Source organism: Saimiri boliviensis, chromosome 3 (assembly GCF_048565385.1).
Source record: "Saimiri boliviensis isolate mSaiBol1 chromosome 3, mSaiBol1.pri, whole genome shotgun sequence".
Lineage (NCBI taxonomy): Eukaryota > Metazoa > Chordata > Mammalia > Primates > Cebidae > Saimiri > Saimiri boliviensis.
In genome coordinates, this window is record NC_133451.1 from 118,887,775 (window position 1) to 118,904,176 (window position 16,402).

At 38.9% G+C, this 16,402-nt stretch overlaps 1 long non-coding RNA gene across 2 annotated transcripts; it reads right to left on the bottom strand.

The window, feature by feature from the left end:
- Positions 1 to 1,851: 1,851 nt before the first annotated feature.
- On the bottom strand, positions 1,852 to 15,701 carry LOC141583924 (uncharacterized). 2 transcript variants are annotated; one of them, XR_012516759.1, is made up of 4 exons: positions 15,515 to 15,701; positions 13,004 to 13,133; positions 6,993 to 7,109; positions 1,852 to 3,288 (listed from the first exon to the last, which is right to left on the bottom strand). It is a non-coding gene; the product is annotated as an uncharacterized LOC141583924 (long non-coding RNA). The 2 variants fall into 2 exon arrangements; XR_012516758.1 differs by lacking the exon at positions 1,852 to 3,288 and having other exon boundaries at positions 6,786 to 7,109.
- Positions 15,702 to 16,402: the final 701 nt, after the last annotated feature.

Sequence of the window (16,402 nt, forward strand, 5' to 3'; positions counted from 1 at the left end):
CCACATAATACTATAAGATGTTTGAAGATGTGGTGCCAGAATATAAAATTCCCAATTTTAACTTTTGAAAACAAGAACTATAATTTTAAAGCATAGTATTGTAAGAACAGCAACACTTCTTTAAGACTGTTCTTAACGATTTTAAATTTAAACACATTCTTTTACTGTTAACTTCAAATTCACTGCATTGTATCGTGAAAGAACAATTTTAATGATCGTTCTGTCAGAAGTTCTCTTACTCATTCTTTTACAGAAGATAGGTGCTGTTATGTTCTTAACTGTTCATTTTTTCTACACATAATTATCTTATTGTGAAAAGACTATTTTGCAAGAAACAGTAAAGTAACTATCTCACTGCTTACCACCTATTCTAATAATTAGATGGTGAAATGAGTCCCACCTAAGATTATTAAAGAGTTAGAAAATATGGCCTAAGTAGAAAGTTGAACACAATTATGCAGAGTAATTTTTAATCCTCTTTTTTAAAAGAATGAGTTGATTTAATAACAAACTGTTTCAGGTGGCTGCCAATAATATTTCTATCTTCATTTCTTATAGGTCAAGAAAAACTGAGTTTTCATTACTGTATGAGATATCTAGTTTGAGAGTGAAGGGTAATTTTTGATAGGATTTTGTAGCGGCAACATGACTTAGCTGAAAGAGGTAGGAACTGGAAGACCTGTGGGAATGACCCAACTCTTTTCTGTAATTGGAAGCTCGATCTTGGCTACATTTTCAGATGAGCTCCCTTGCTTGTTTGCAGTGGAAAGAACTGTGTCTCTCCCGCCTCACCTGTTGCTAAGATCCAATTATAAAAATGTATGAAAAGCATTTTGTAAACTGTAGGGGCCACTTTTTTTGAGTGAGGGAATTGGAGACAGAAATGTTTTTTTGCTAAAATTCTTTAAAAGGAGTTCTCATTCTTCTGGGGTCGTTCTAGCCAGTCTTTTCTACAGGTAGCAAGAAAGACTAGGGGAGCACTGTCAATACTTGTCATGAGGTGGTTGGGGGTTTTCCTCTACTTGCATCTATAGCTGAAAACTTCGAAACTCTTTATGAACTGATTTGACAACAAGATATTACATCACCAGCGCTGATTATCTGATGTAAGCCTTATAGGGATGATACTCTTTCTCCTGAACTCCTCTCTCTCTTTGTTCCCACTCCTGTGTCTTGCAAGTACATACTCCCCTCATTGTACCATGCTGGAACACCTTGCCATGCTGCAGCCGTCACTGTTTAATCCGACGTGCCTTCCCTCATTCGTGCAACAGGAAACTCACTGACGGTGGGCCAGCGGTGCCTCCCAGCCACTCCTCACCCTGTGCAGTGGGCCAGCGGTGCCTCCCAGCCACTCCTCCCCCTGCCGTGTTGCAGTTACACATCCACATTCATCCTCTCCACTGCCTGTCTCCACAGCAGAAGCCGGACATGCTGGAACACCTACATTCTAAAACTGATTCCTGTCTACCAGCATGAGAATGTTTCACCAGGCTACCTGAGAACTTGATCCATAACCTTTGCCGGTCACATATTTCCACTGTTTCAGGAATTCCTTATATTTTATTGTGTAAATTGTTGTTATCTGCTTAAGTGCTGCTAGAAGGGTCACGCAGCAAGGAAAGCAAACAACCCCTCATGTCCTGGGCATGTCCCGACTTCTGTTGAAATTGGGGCTGCCATTCTTTTTATCAAGACCTGAAATTATTCTGGAATTTCCTTCCAGCACCAAAGATGCTGTATTTTGAAATATTTTTATTCTATTAAATTGCATTTCATTCAGTAATAATTTTGTTTTTATTAATCAGATCTATCAATCAAAATTCATGATCAGGGTGAGACAACTATTTGTTACCACACATGCCTGATAAACTCTCAGGCAGAAGCAAACAGCTGTGTTTTTCCTTAGCCTGAGCTGCTTTAGAGAGCATAAAGTTGTGAATCCCAATGTCACTATTTGGAAGTGTCTAAAAGAGCTCTGTTATGGACTGCAGGTTGGTCCCCCCATCCTGCCCCTCATCCACATGTCAAAGCCCTGACCCCCAATGAGACACTGTCTGGAGTTAGGGCCTTTTGGGAAGTAGTTAACTTTAGATGAGATCATGAGGGTGGAACCCTCGTGATGGGATCAGTGGCCTTTTAAAAACAGGAAGAGAGAGAGTGCTCTCTCTCCAAACACACACATCAAGGAAAAGTCACATAAGAACATAGCAGCCAAAAGGCAGCCATCTGCAAGCTAGGAAGAGGGCCTCCAACAGAACCTACCACTGATGGCAGCCTGATCTCAGCCTTCCAGACTCCAGCACTGTGGGAAATAAACATCTGTTGTTGAGGCCACCCAGGCTACGGTATTTTGTGACAGCAACCCAGCTCTCCAAGAGGAGCTTACTTAGTCCTCTTGCTACCACCTTGCACCCTTAGGATTGCGAATTTTCAAGATGGGAACCACTACAGCAGAACAAGACCCTTCAAACAGGTTAGTGATTTTAATTCCTTAATGCTGACCATAATGCGTGAATTACAGTATGTGGCTGTCATTGATTAACATTAGTTTCAGTCATTCTATTCAATTATATTATCAGTCACCATAGATTAGTGATTCTGTGGGCTCAGGAAAATATGCTAAAATAAATATTTTATTTTTGTGGGAAATAAATGCTGTTTAAGATAAAGTATTTGTAAATGCTCTCCCTTTTGTCTGTAGGATTGTTTTTCTTTTGGATACAAATATAGTTAAAAGTCATTGAGAACCTACCTGCATGGATGTTTCTATGCCTTGTTTCTAACAGTTCCCAAAAACTTGAACAGTAAACTTTCCTATCTGACAGGTGAAGAAATTGAGCATTAAAGAGGATATTTGTCCAGAGCCCCTCAACTGGCTGGCGGTAAACCTGAGATTTACCTTCTAGGTTTTATGCCTCCAAAGCTCCTAACTTCCAAGTAGATTTCACAGTCACTTTAGCAAATAGTCTGACCCACATTCTTCCCAAAATTAGATTTACTGTTCAAGTCAATTGGAGTCTTTAAAAAGTCACTTATATTTTCATGATCTAGGCTCAGACAAATGCATTCTTAGTGAAACTGAAGGCCTGGGTCATCAAAGCAATGGTCTTTGAGTCAGCCCATCCATGTGGTCACCACTTAAAGTGAATGAATTGTCATGCAAGGAGAACGAGGAGGGTGGGAAGGGTTCTTGACTTACCCATGAAGAACGGGGGAGATGCTGTCTGGAGAGAAGAGAAGAGAATCCACACTTTTCTTCAGGAACAGACCTTGACATCTTCTCATCTGACATTTAAGTAACATTTCATTAAGGTTCAGCAGTGATTTTACTAACCATACCCTTTAACTCCCCCGACACACAACACCACACACACATATAAAACTTTTGACTCTGCCACTTCTAGCTTTCTAACGTCTTTTTCAGTTTTCCCATGTGTACATTGGGGCTTAATAATAGTACCTGATTTTTAGAGTTCTGATAGTGATTATATATCTTCATACAAATAAGTCCCTTAGATTCCTGGCACTGCCAGGCATGGTGGCTTATGCCTGTAATCCCAGCACTTTGGGAGACTGAGGCAGGTGGATCACGAGGTCAAGAAATCAAGACCATCCCGGCCAACATGGTGAAATCTCGTCTCTACTAAAAAATACAAAATTAGCTGGGTCTGGTGGTGTGCGCCTGTAGTCCCAGCTACTTGGGAGGCTGAGGCAGGAGCATTGCTTGAACCTGGGAGGCAGAGGTTGCAGTGAGCTGAGCTCACACCACCGCACTCCAGCCTGGCACTTGGCAACAAAGCAAGACTCAAAATAAAAAAAAGAAAGATTCCTGGCACAATAATGTTGATATTATGACAGTAATTATTATTTTCAGACTGTGTGCTGTGATGCCTATAATAAATACGCCAATAGAAATATATCCTCCTGACTTTTATTTGAATTGGCCTAGATTGCAATAGAGAAGGTCCATTTACCGCTTCATTCTCTCTGTAATCATCACTTCCCAAAATAATGACGCTTTCTCATTTGAGGCCTCTGACAGAGAACACAGGAATGAGATTTGAAATCACAACAAACACATCCCCAAAGACATAAGTTAAAAACTTGATTGAATCCAATGAACGAAATAGACTATTCAAATCAAAGATGGTGCAAAGATAAATGTGAAGGTCAAATTAACAAAAGGAAGTGTCACCCAGGTGGGAAATAATCAACCAAAAATAATCAACCAGCCTTGAAAAATGCAAACTAGGAAATCTGGAGGAAAGAAAGTGCTGAAGTATAAACCAGGAATATGCTTCAAAAAATTCTGAGATAACACAGAAAATAAGCTTGAAATCAAGCAACGAATTTATGTTCTTAAGAACTACAATGAAGGAAACATGAATGCCTTATCAGCTTCTGGAAGGCATTGAATTTGCTTGGTCTTTAACAGATATACAAATGTCATATAATATCATACTTTTTTTTAACTATCTGGTTGAGGCCTGACAGTAGGAATAAGCGTTACAGCCATGAATCTGGTTTTAATTCTGTTTTCAAATCTTGTATATGAGTGTGCAAGTTCATGAACGGCTAGGTACTGGTGTACTGGCCGTACCACGTTTTTCTACACGTTTTCATCCAGTTAAGCAATAGTTGACGAATCTAGCAGAATTCAAGTCATCAGCATTATGACTTGTAAATTGAATTAGATCATTAGATTTTGGTCTGCAGGCTGCCCACTCTCCTTTTAAATTAGATTCACTCTCCTAGTCCCAGGCACAACTGTCCATGTACCGTCTTTGCAGATGGCTTCCATTTCTTGGGCTATTGCTGTAATCCTGGAGTATAATAAATACAGTAAAACATGTCAACATAGGAAAACATAGTAAGCAGGTCATGCATCTTGGAAGTCAGACAGACCAGAATTCTTATCTGGTTTTACTGCTTATCAGTTTTATCTTCCTGAGGAAGTTATTTAAATTCTTTAGACATCCTATTACTCTTCTTTAATGTGAGGGTAATATGTTTGCCCCAGATGGAAATCTCAGAATCCAAAATCCATGATGGAAGCATATAAATTTGCTATTTAACCAGATACATTTCTGATGTTAAACTTTTGTTTGGGGAATACGTCTTCACTTTAAACTGGAGGCAAACTATTCACTGGAATAGTCTCTGTCCTCCAAATTACTTTTCAGAAAACTTTTGTTCTTCCTCTCTTCCTTCCTTTCTTCTTCTTTATCCCTTCCTTCCTTCTTTCCCTTCTTACTCTCTTTCTTTCTTTTCTTCCTCCCTCCCTCTCTCCTTCCTTCCTTTGGAAAAAAGAAAAAGAAAATCCTTGTTTTACAGGGCTGGTAGAACACAGCCTTCGCCAGGTTGAGGGTTTCTACCCACCGTGTGGTGGTGTCACAGACCATTTCTACGTCTTAAGTTGTCAAGGGGGTGGGGGTGGAGAGGGATGCTGCCCAGAGTCCTCAGTTCCCATGTTACCGCTGAGTCAGCTGTTGACTCATCTCACATTGCCCATCCTGGTCCATGGCTTTGGCAGATTATCTGCCACTTTGGGGACAAGATCTTTTTGAAAACTGCTCCTACTTCCCTCTGCCAGCTGCTCTTTGAATCCACACTCACCTGGAGGCTCACAGCCTCCAGGAAGCATGCCAGAAATCTGGGGCTGGGTCTCCCCTGATGCAGCACCTCAAAATATTTATTTGTCTTCTCTTTTTCCACTTAACCACAGAAAACTTTTTTCTAATTTGTGGTAGAAGAACAGCTCTTTTCTCGTTTCCAGCTCCAAGATACTCCACTCCGGTGAGCTAATTCTCTTGTACATTTCTTCTACTTCATCTGAAAACTCTCTAATTTCTCCAAAGAACTTAGACTTTTCATCCTGCCCCTCTCCTAAAACGTTGTGTCATCTTCCTGAATGAAAGAAACAGGTTAAAATGTGTAGCTGTGGGGTGGGGGTGGGGGGAGAAGAACAATACAAAGCAAAACTTAGACGCACAAGTCAGTATCTGAGTACAGCACCCAGTTACAGCCCCTGTGTGCTGCCGACTGGAGATAAATGTGCCCACATATTGGACATTAATAATATAAGATTTTATTGGAAGTAATGCATGTAAGTGATGGATCATTTATGTTGAATAATGTGAAAATCATTAGTGAAAAGAGAAGACTTCAGAGCTACAACTGTGTTTGTGTATGTGTATCCCCTGTGTCTGTATATATATTTAGAATATTTAAAAACAAATTCAATTTACTACTTGTTTACTACTTCCCATGCCCTGTTTGCTGTATACCTAATATTGTGCTAAATATAATGGTAGAAATGAAATAACTTTAACACACATAAAATTCTTTCAAAATTATATGGAACAAATATGAAATTATTTGTCAGAACAGCTTTGACTTCACTGTTTAAAAAAGTCTTTCTGAAACTTGACACTTTTGTCAAAAAGATTCCCACATAGTACGACAACATTAAGAGTAAACTTGCACTGACATAGAGACAAAAATAAGAAAGTCCTTCTACATGGCCGCAAGCTGCCAGTCAGATTCCCTTGCAGCTGATTGGCTACCCCAGAAGAACTTTCAAGAACTCTGGCATGTCCAGAAATGAAGGGAACCCTTCAAGCACAGAAGGAAGAGGAGGGTTTTTGAAAAGGGACACCTTTCTAATGTGATTCAGTGCTCCATTTAGAAACCATGGCATGAATGAAAACATCAAGCATCTGTCTTAGAAAACTAATGAATACTGATGATCACAAATAATTGATGTTTTCATTGTGGGTTTTTTTGTGGTTTTTTGTTTTGTTTTGTTTTTCTACAAAAAATAGCAGGCAACTCTTATTTTCCAATTAGACACAAAAAGAAATCAATATCCAATATTCATAGAAAGAACAATTAAGTCATTTTGCTCTGAAAGATTACAGTTAAAAGGAGGACAGAAGGTGATTATCTAACCTATAGATTCCATAGAAATTGTGGCATACTAAACTCACCTAAAAAAGTGTTACAGTATTTCAAATTAGCTGCTCACCAAAACCAAAGCCAAGTCTCATTTTTATAAACTCCAGTCCTTCTGTCCAAGGTCTTTTGTGTTAACTGGATTCTAGAGTCTTTTTAAAAAAAGAAAACAACAACAACAAATAAAAAACGTACTTAATGGATTCAGGTTGTAACTTGGAATTTAGTCATTTTGTTATGTAGAAACTTTTCTCATAATTATTGATGAATATTCTTTCAAATATTACCTGTGTCACACTTCACAAATATTGACTGCAGACAGCAAATGTCACTCACCTCTTAACCAGCTGTTTTCTCAGAATCAACCCTTGCTTTAGTTGACACTGTCAGACTTTGTACTCATTCAAGAAAATTTTAGAGGAGAGTTACAACTTTAAGTTGGAAATTTTTTTTGGAAGCATCTATCTCCTACATAATTCAAACCTTGCTTGAAACTAAATGTGGAGAAAGCAAATTACAAAAATTCAGAAAGCATTATAATTACAATGCTGGGGGCATTTTATTCCCATTAGGAGGACCATAGATCTTGCCTTCCTAACTATAACACCTGCAGATCATTTCTCTGTGTGGAAATCCAGAGTCCAGTTTCTAACCCGTAGGGTGAAGAATAAGATACTTCATTACAAACCTTAAATGCAGTGTCAACATGCTGAGACCATTTCCCTGAGCACTTGTTCCCCACAGCATAAGAGAAAATGGCCCTTTAATGTGTACTCAGTCAAAAAATATATATTTGTATTAGGAATATTTCTCTGAAACTTCTGTGCTGGGAATTAAAGCTGTATCTATATACATAAAATAAACAAACTGCCCCATGGCTAGTCTGCTCATTTCAGTTGTCTTAATGATCAATGCGGATTGTTGCACTATCGATTCAACTGCAGCAATCAGTATTATTCACGCACTCCAGGGAATCTGGTGCAAATAAAATTGCTGGGATGTTAGAAAGTGTACTCACTTGTTAGATATTTGATATAAGGAATTTTGAAAAGATCATCAAGTTTTATTTTTTTAACTCTCAATTTAATCTTTTCTGAGTCAAAATTTTGGATCCCTAAAATAAAACCTGAAGTTTGACATAATCTCTTCAACATCTCATTAATGGTAATTTTTGTAAAATATTAAGAATTTATTGTCAGCCTTCTAGTGCTAAATATACACTTAAAACTCAGAAAAAATTTTCCATTGTAATTTCCAGAAGAGTAAAGCCTAAATGTCTAGACAAACAGTATGTGGTTCACAGAAACTTAAAGTTCAGTAGCTTAAAAAAAATACTCTTTGTAAAACTTTTTCTAGCAGGTATTATACGCAAAAATGTCAAATTCGGCAGCTTTACTAGGTAGGTTTCCAATCATCAGCCAGGCAACAACCTAAAAGGATTTAATAATTCTTACACCTAGGCTTTTCAAAAACTCTGTAAGAAATTTTTATTTTTATTTATTTAATTTTATTTTATTTTATTTTTTATTAGAAATTTTTATTTTTTTATATTGTAAATGTCAAAGATGTTAACTTCCAAGGAAGTCACTTTGTTTAGTAAAAGCCAATGACAAACAAGAGGCCTCAAAGCAAAGTGTGTTGTACAGACATCATTGCTGGCCTCACAGTGACATTTTACAATCTCAAATACCCCAAAGTAAATTGGATCCCAGGTGAATTTCTGTGATAAAACTGAATGCATCTGCCAGTGAAAACAGAAATCTGTGGGTCTTCACGTAAAATTGTTGACTAACTTAGGTAAATATAATGTGACTACCAATTGACAAAATTGTTCTATTGAATATATAGAGCCTATCTTCCAGGAAAGTTAAATATCTGCTAAATTTGAGAAGATTCTGATATCCAAAAACACCATGAAAGCCATGTGAGAGGCAGAGTCTACTCTGGAGGTCACAGAATATCTGTATTGCCAATTCATTTCAACTGGAAATCAGCTGCATTCCTTGTGGGATATAAGGAACGTAGTCCTTTAAGGTTGCAGTTTTAAACTTCTTGGTCTCAGGATCCCTTTTCACTTGGGCTTCAGGAGTTTATATATATGTAGACCCTCTATCTATCTATCTATCTATCTATCTCTCTCTCTATATATATATACCATATTAAAATCTAAACTGAGAAATTTTTTAAATGCAAGAATACACAAGCACATGTTCCACTAGTGGTCAGTGGTAGTCACTCTTCATGAAACCTTTGAAAAACACAGTATGCTCATTATTAAAATGGTTTGACCTTGGCCAGGCGCGGTGGCTCATGCCTGTAATCCCAGGACTTTGGAAGGCCGAGGCGGGCGGATCAAGACCATCCTGGCCAACAATGGTGAAACTCCGTCTCCACTAAAAATACAAAAAATAGAAATAAAAATAAAAAATTAGTTGGGCGTGGTGACGCTTGCCTGTAGTCCCAGCTACTCGGGAGGCTGAGGCAGAAGAATCACTTGAACCGGGAGGCAGAGGTTGCAGTGAGCCGAGATCGCGCCACTGCACTCCAGCCTGGTGACAGAGCAAGACACCATCTCAAAAAAAAAAAAAAAAAAAAAAAGAAGAAGAAGAAGAAGAAGAAGAAAAAGAAAAAGAAAAAAATAATAATGTTTTGACCTCATGAAGGCCTTGAAACAGTATTGGGTATGCCAAAACGGGTCTGAGACCACCAGAGTTTTACATACCATATTATGAGAAATGTTCCTCCAAAGACCATTTATCTCGCTTGCAGAAGCCGGATAATAATCCTCACAAAGATCTGTTTATTACATGCGTGTTGTAACTCCAAGAACCAGTTCCATCAGCTGTTAAATGGGTGTAACAATATCTGTCTTGCAGGGTTATTGTGAAAATCAGCGTTGATGTGTGTCTAACCCAAAGTAGGCACTGACACATTATAAAACTTAGCGAATCTGTTTAACTTCTTTCTGTTAATTATGAAGCAAAGCTATAAAAAATGTATAGTCACTAGGAAAGGTTTTTCTTCTTATGCCATAATGACCAAATGAAGGAAACATGTCAACAGCTATCCTCTGGCTATCCGTCATTCCTACGCAAACTGTGCTGCTGAATGTTTTGGGCTAGATACTTAAAGAAGTGTGAAGAACATTTCTCAGATTTAGTCCTGAAAAGGAATGGGCATAATTAAACGTGAATATAACATTGCAGACAAAGTGATCATACTTGAATGAAAAAAAACTGGGGCTTCATGAAGCATGGAGCATTTGAGGTGTATCTGAAGGAAGAGGAGATATTTGAGTATATGGCACTGGTAGGAGTTGAGTGAAACTCAAAGAAATCCTCAAAACTTGACTGTTGGTCACAAGTCAGGGTTGGAGGCACCTCCAAGCCCTCCAAACGCTAGATAAGGATGAGCTGATAGCAATAGGCATATACAGAAGCCGTTTTAGGCTCCCAATAGATAGAAATTGTTTTAGGCTTCCTGATCCCACGCAGTCATGGGAAATTGCTTCTCCTCATCCTGGCAGAAGCAAGGTTTGCTTTCTGGAGACACTCATTCAGAGAATCTGTGTCAGGGCATAAGGCACTTCCCCAGAGGAGTGTCAGGTGCTAATGAACACAGAGGAATGAAACTGGTGTCTCCATCCAGAAGAGTGACAGCCCTGTCCCTTGCACTTGAATCCTGAACACTGGCACCCTAGATGATACTATTCAGGCAAAAGAATAACTCAAAAGGAAGGAAATTTGGATACTGCTTTTGGGAATCTACCAAGAAAATGACTGACTCTTTAATCAATGTATAGTAAGGCCCAGTCAACAAGTTCACCCAGGTACAAGAGAGTTTCTAAGAAGTTTTCAGCATCTTGTTCTTAAATTGTATTAGTGACCTAAGAAATAAAGATGACTATACATTTGAGAATAGCTTGTCATATATAAGATAGGGAGCAAACCTCTCCATACCCTCATAGCTAGCTGGGTAGCTAGTTAGATGATTGATATATAGATACATACATACATACATACATACATACAGAGACATACATAAATAGATATATAGGTAGATTAGAGATAGATACATACATAGTTAAATACAGAGACATATATAAATAGATATACAGGTAGATTAGAGATAGATAGATAGATAGATAGATAGATAGATAGATAGATAGATAAATAGGCCAATAGATAACAATAGATAAAAGAGCTCTGAAGTCAGGCCTGGATTAAAACATTGTCCCGCCCCCTTTGCTAATGGAATGATCTTGAATAAGTCACTTAAATCCTGAAGCCTCAATTTTCCTCATCTGTGACATAAGGATAATAATAGTTCCTGCCTAATAAAGGTAAAAATTTCAAGAAATAAAGCATTAAATGCAGACAAAGCATCTAATACATATTTCAACATAATTGGCAAAAATAGTGCAGAGTATGCTTGAAAAACGGAGATTTTCAGCTTAGCTGAGTTACTTTGAACATAAAGTAGAAAAAGAGGACAGAGCAGATGGTATTTTATTTTGACTATTACGTACTAATATAATGTTAGGCTATATGAGAGAATTATTTACAGAGGAAAGTTTACTAACCTTTTCTTCACCCAAGAAAGTTCCCAAGAGGCACTGACTCACACCTTCTGCCCCCACAAGAAACAGTCAGTGACTCTGGGGTACCCAGGGTAGGAACAGCTCATAATAACCTAATATGTCTCTCTAAGTACACTTGGTTGTTCATGTTAAATTGAAACACTCAATAACTGCAAAGTTAATATGTGATTAAATAACAACAATAGCAAAAAAAAAAAAAAAAAAACTGCTCTCCCTCTTGCCGCAATAGGGGTTCATAGCTCTTTCAATGTGCCCGGGGTCCCTTTCTAAGCCTCAGAAGTTTGGATATTTTGGCAACTAATTGTTTAAATACATTATGAAGGATTATGATGAGAGGAAAACATAAAATGTAATAAACACTTGGTAACCAATTTCTTTCAATAGCAGCTCCTCTGCCAAGCCAGCAGATTTTTCTAGGATGGAGCTCCCTTCCATATGCAGCTAAGAAAGATCAGGGGAATTGCCTTTAAATGGACCCCACTCATCATTCCCTCCACAGGCACAAAGGGCTCACTACTTACTTCCCATGGCCTGCCAAAAAGTTATTTTACTTTAACTCTTTGGAGCATGAAGGAGCTGGGTTTTTTAGTAAGAATAATATTATAATCAGGTGTTGTGTTAAAAATAGCAACAATGCACAAATGAAATAGGTATTGACACCAAGAAACATTAGCTAACACCATGTAATCGGAGAGTTTAATGAAAGACTGAAGGTTTTAGAAATCCTTCTCTTTCCTCAGCAGAATGTCATCATGGCAACAAAAATCATGGCCAGAGCAGGTGCAGCGTTAGGCTCAATTGATCTCAAATCCTTCATTGCAAGTGTCGCAACTGCATTGTTCACCAATGGCTTAAGTCTTTCCAAGTGCCTGGACCCCTATGTCTCAGGTGGTTTTGTATTTGTTTTTGCTTTACCCCACAACTATAACTGTTCCTGAGAGGTGTTTTTTTAATCGGTGGGGGCGACTGGGGGGATCGGGCAGGGGAGGTTGGAGTGGCACTGGAGATGGCAATGCCGAGTGGGTGATTAGTTACCATAACTAAGGGCCTACAAATTCCTTTGGGGGAAATTATGTGGAAAATCAACTAGAGGAAGGTTTCTTCCATGGGGAGGGTAACGCAGCATGTCTGTGTGCAGGGGCCTGTGAGCATGTGCTTGTCTGTGGATAGGTTCCAATTACCCTTCAAATACTAATCTATGATTTTACACACTGATACCATGACCAAAAAATGTTAACTACACATGTGCACAGATAATTGAAAAACTTATATAGTTGTAGACTTAGTTTCTTCCATAGCTAGAGCTCAGTTTATTAATATCTTGTTCCATATAAGTTCATAAATGTTGCTGATTTTTAACATTTAGAATGTTAATAGTTCTGAGTATTATATTTTGATCTTTCTTCATAGTGAATTTTGAAAATGCAAAAAATGAGAAGTAGTTACCTATTAACTTGCTGAAGTCTGACACGAACAGTTGGCCAGGGTCTCCCCACACAAGGGCACTTGGGAGCACTGCATGCCAAGCACAGCCTTCGTCCTTGTTAATTAGCTGTCCAGCATTGAGAAAGGACTTCTGCTTAGAATAAATGGCTTGTTAGAAAACAGAGCTACACACATACACAGAATCTTTCCATTCATGGGTAACTAAGAGTTTTAGAAAATCCAGACTTTTCTAAGACTTTCCAAGTTTTAATTTCAAATATATTTTCCATGTGTACCTTATAACTGACCATGTGTCTAAATATAGCTCTTCTATGCTACATGTATTCTTATTGCTTGATATGGAGTGCACCGCTGAGTACTTGAATCCAATATTCAGAGTGTTAAAGTGTATGAAAACCTTTTACAAGATTTTTAAGCAAATATAATGAATAATAATGATGTAAAGTTTATGACTCTTAGCTAGTCTTATATTTTATAACATTCCCCTGCAAGACAATATTCATTAAAGAATGGCTAAACATAAATAACATGTTTTAGAAGATTTTAAAAATAAGACGCATTTCAGAACTGCAGAAAATCCTCATGTGTCATATTATTTTAAAGAAATGCTGGAATGCAAACATGAGTTGACCTATGCTTGATCTGTTTTGATTTCATTATTCAGTGTCTTAACATGCAAGATCTTGACAGTCCGACAATTGGCTTTCTGTTCTCTTTTCAGATTTTTTTTTTAATTTGGAAAAAGAAAATGGCATTTTATTTCCTGCTTTTATGGACTCCAAAATCATAAAATTGTAAAGAGGAGAAAAACTGTCAATTTTTTAAAGGTCAAATGCAAGAAAATTAGAATGCCTCAAAGAGCAGACTCTGGATTCAGTGCTGAAAGGTAGACAGCACTGGAAGACAACCTTCAGGTGGAATACTGAATAAAAAGACTGAGCAAGGGCAAATGTGGAAAAGCAGCCCCGGTGATGCCACTCCAATGATTTCCTGTAGCCATGTGGTTGCACTGAGTTGCACTGAATGTGTGCAGCCTTTTGACTGCATCGTGGAAGAATGGCAATTATGTTTTTAAGCTGACCATTAACTTTAGAGGGAAAACTGCAGAAAGGCAAAATTTTCCTTCCCTTCTGCCCTGAATTTTTCCTCTCAAGGTATAGGATGGAAGCTTTGTAGTTGGAAGAAAAATCTCAGTAGGTCAGTCAGAAAACTAGATACTAATTGCTGAGCATAGCAAAGCTAGCACAGTTTTCAATGTTTGCATAGTAGAATTAGGTAAAGCAAGCTCTGCATATATAAGTTTCAATGTGGGGAACACGTGATGTTCTGGCCGACAAGTGGGGTGTTTTCAGTTCCAGCCATTGCTTGAAACAATGGAGACCATGGGTGAAAGAAAGAAAGAAACAGTGATTTACCACCGTAGAAACTGGCAAGCATGAGGAGGTTTTCCCATGACCCAATGAAAACATGGGCTTATAAATATTTTCGAGAAAAGATTTTCACTTTACTCTCTCTGTAAAGCAAAGTTGTTGGGGTGTGCTATGGTTTGGCTGTGTCCCCACCCAAATCTCATCTTGAATTGTAACTCCCATAATTTCCATGTGTCATGGGAGGGACCCGGTGGGAGGTAATTGAATCATGGGGGTGGGTCTTTCCTGTGCTGTTCTTGTGATATAAGTCTCATGAGACCTGACGGTTTTATAAAGGGCAGTTCCCCTGCACACGCATTATTGCCTGCCAAAACTAAGACGTGCCTTCACTTCTCTTTTGCCTTCTGCCATGTTGGTGAGGCCACCCCAGCCACATGGAACTGTGAGTCCATTAAACCTGTTTCCTTTATAAATTACCCAGATTCAGGTATGTCTTTAGGTATGTCTTTATTAGCAGTGTGAGAATGGGCTAATAAAGAAAATTGGTACTGGATAGTAGGCACTGCTGTAAAGATACCGGAAAATGTGGAACTGACTTTAGAACTGGGTGACAGGCAGAGGTTGGAACAATTTGGAGGGCTTAGAAGACAGGAAGATTTGAGAAAGTTTGGAACTTCCTAGAGACTTTGAATGGCTTTGACCAAAATGCTGATAGTGATATGGACAATAAAGTCTAGGCTGAGGTGGTCTCAGATGGAGATGAGGGACTTGTTGGGGACTACAGTAAAGGTGACCCTTGTTATGCTTTAGCAAAGAGACTGGCAGACTGGCAGCATTTAGCCCTGCCCTAGAGATTGGTGAAACTTTGAACTTGAAACAGATGATTTAGGGTATCTGTTGAAAGAAATTTCTTAGCAGCATTCAAGAAGTGATTTGGGTGCTGTTAAAAGCATTCAATTTTCTGTATTCACCTAGATTTGGTTTAGAATTGGAACTTATGCTGAAGAGTGAAGCAGAGCATAAAAGTGTGAAAAATCTGCAGCTTGGTGGTGTGATTGAAAAGAAAATCCCATTTTCTGAGGAGAAATTCAAGCCAGCTGCAGAAATTTGCATAAGTAATGAGAAGCCAAATGTTCATTACCAAGACAATGGAGAAAATATCTCCTGGCATGTCAGAAGTCTTCATGGCAGCCCCTGCCATCACAGGCCTGGAGGTCTAGGAGGAAAAAAAATGGTTTTGTGGGCTAAGCTGAGGGCCTTGCTGTTTTGTACAGTCTCAGGACTTGGTGCCCTGCATCTTAGCCATGGACAAAAGGGGCCAATGTACAGCTCAGGCCATTGCTTCAGAGCATGCAAGCCCCAAGTTTTGGCATCTTACCTGCAGTTTTGGGCCTCCAGGTGCACATAAGTCAAGAATTGAGGTTTGGGAACCTCCCATTTAGACTTCAGAGGATGTACAGAAATGCCTGGATGTCTAGGCAGAGGTGTGTTGCAGTGGGGGGAGCCCTTACAGAGAACCATTGCCAGGGTAGCACAGGAGAAAAATATGGGGTGGGAGATCCCACACAGATTCCCCACTGAAGCACTGCCTGGTGGAGCATGAAAAAAGGGCCAATATCCTTCAGACCCCAGAATGGTAGATCCATTGACAGCTTGCACAGTGCATGTGAAAAAGTCACAGACATGGCAATGCCAGACAAAAAAAGCAGCCAAGAGGGGGCTGTACCCTGCAAAGCCACAGGAGAAGAGATGCTCATGGCTGTGTGAGCCTACCTCTTCCATCAGTGTGACCTGGATGTAAGACATAAAGTTAGAGATCATTTTAGAGCTTTAAGATTTGACCGCCCTGCCGGATTTCAGACTTGCATGGGGCCTGTATCCTCTGTGTTTTGGCCAATTTATCCCATTTGGAATGGCTGTATTTACCCATTGGCTGTACCCTTATTGTATCTAGGAAGTAACTGTCTTGCTCTTGATTTTACAGCCTCATGGGTAGAAGGGGCTAACCTTGTTATAGATGAGACCTTGG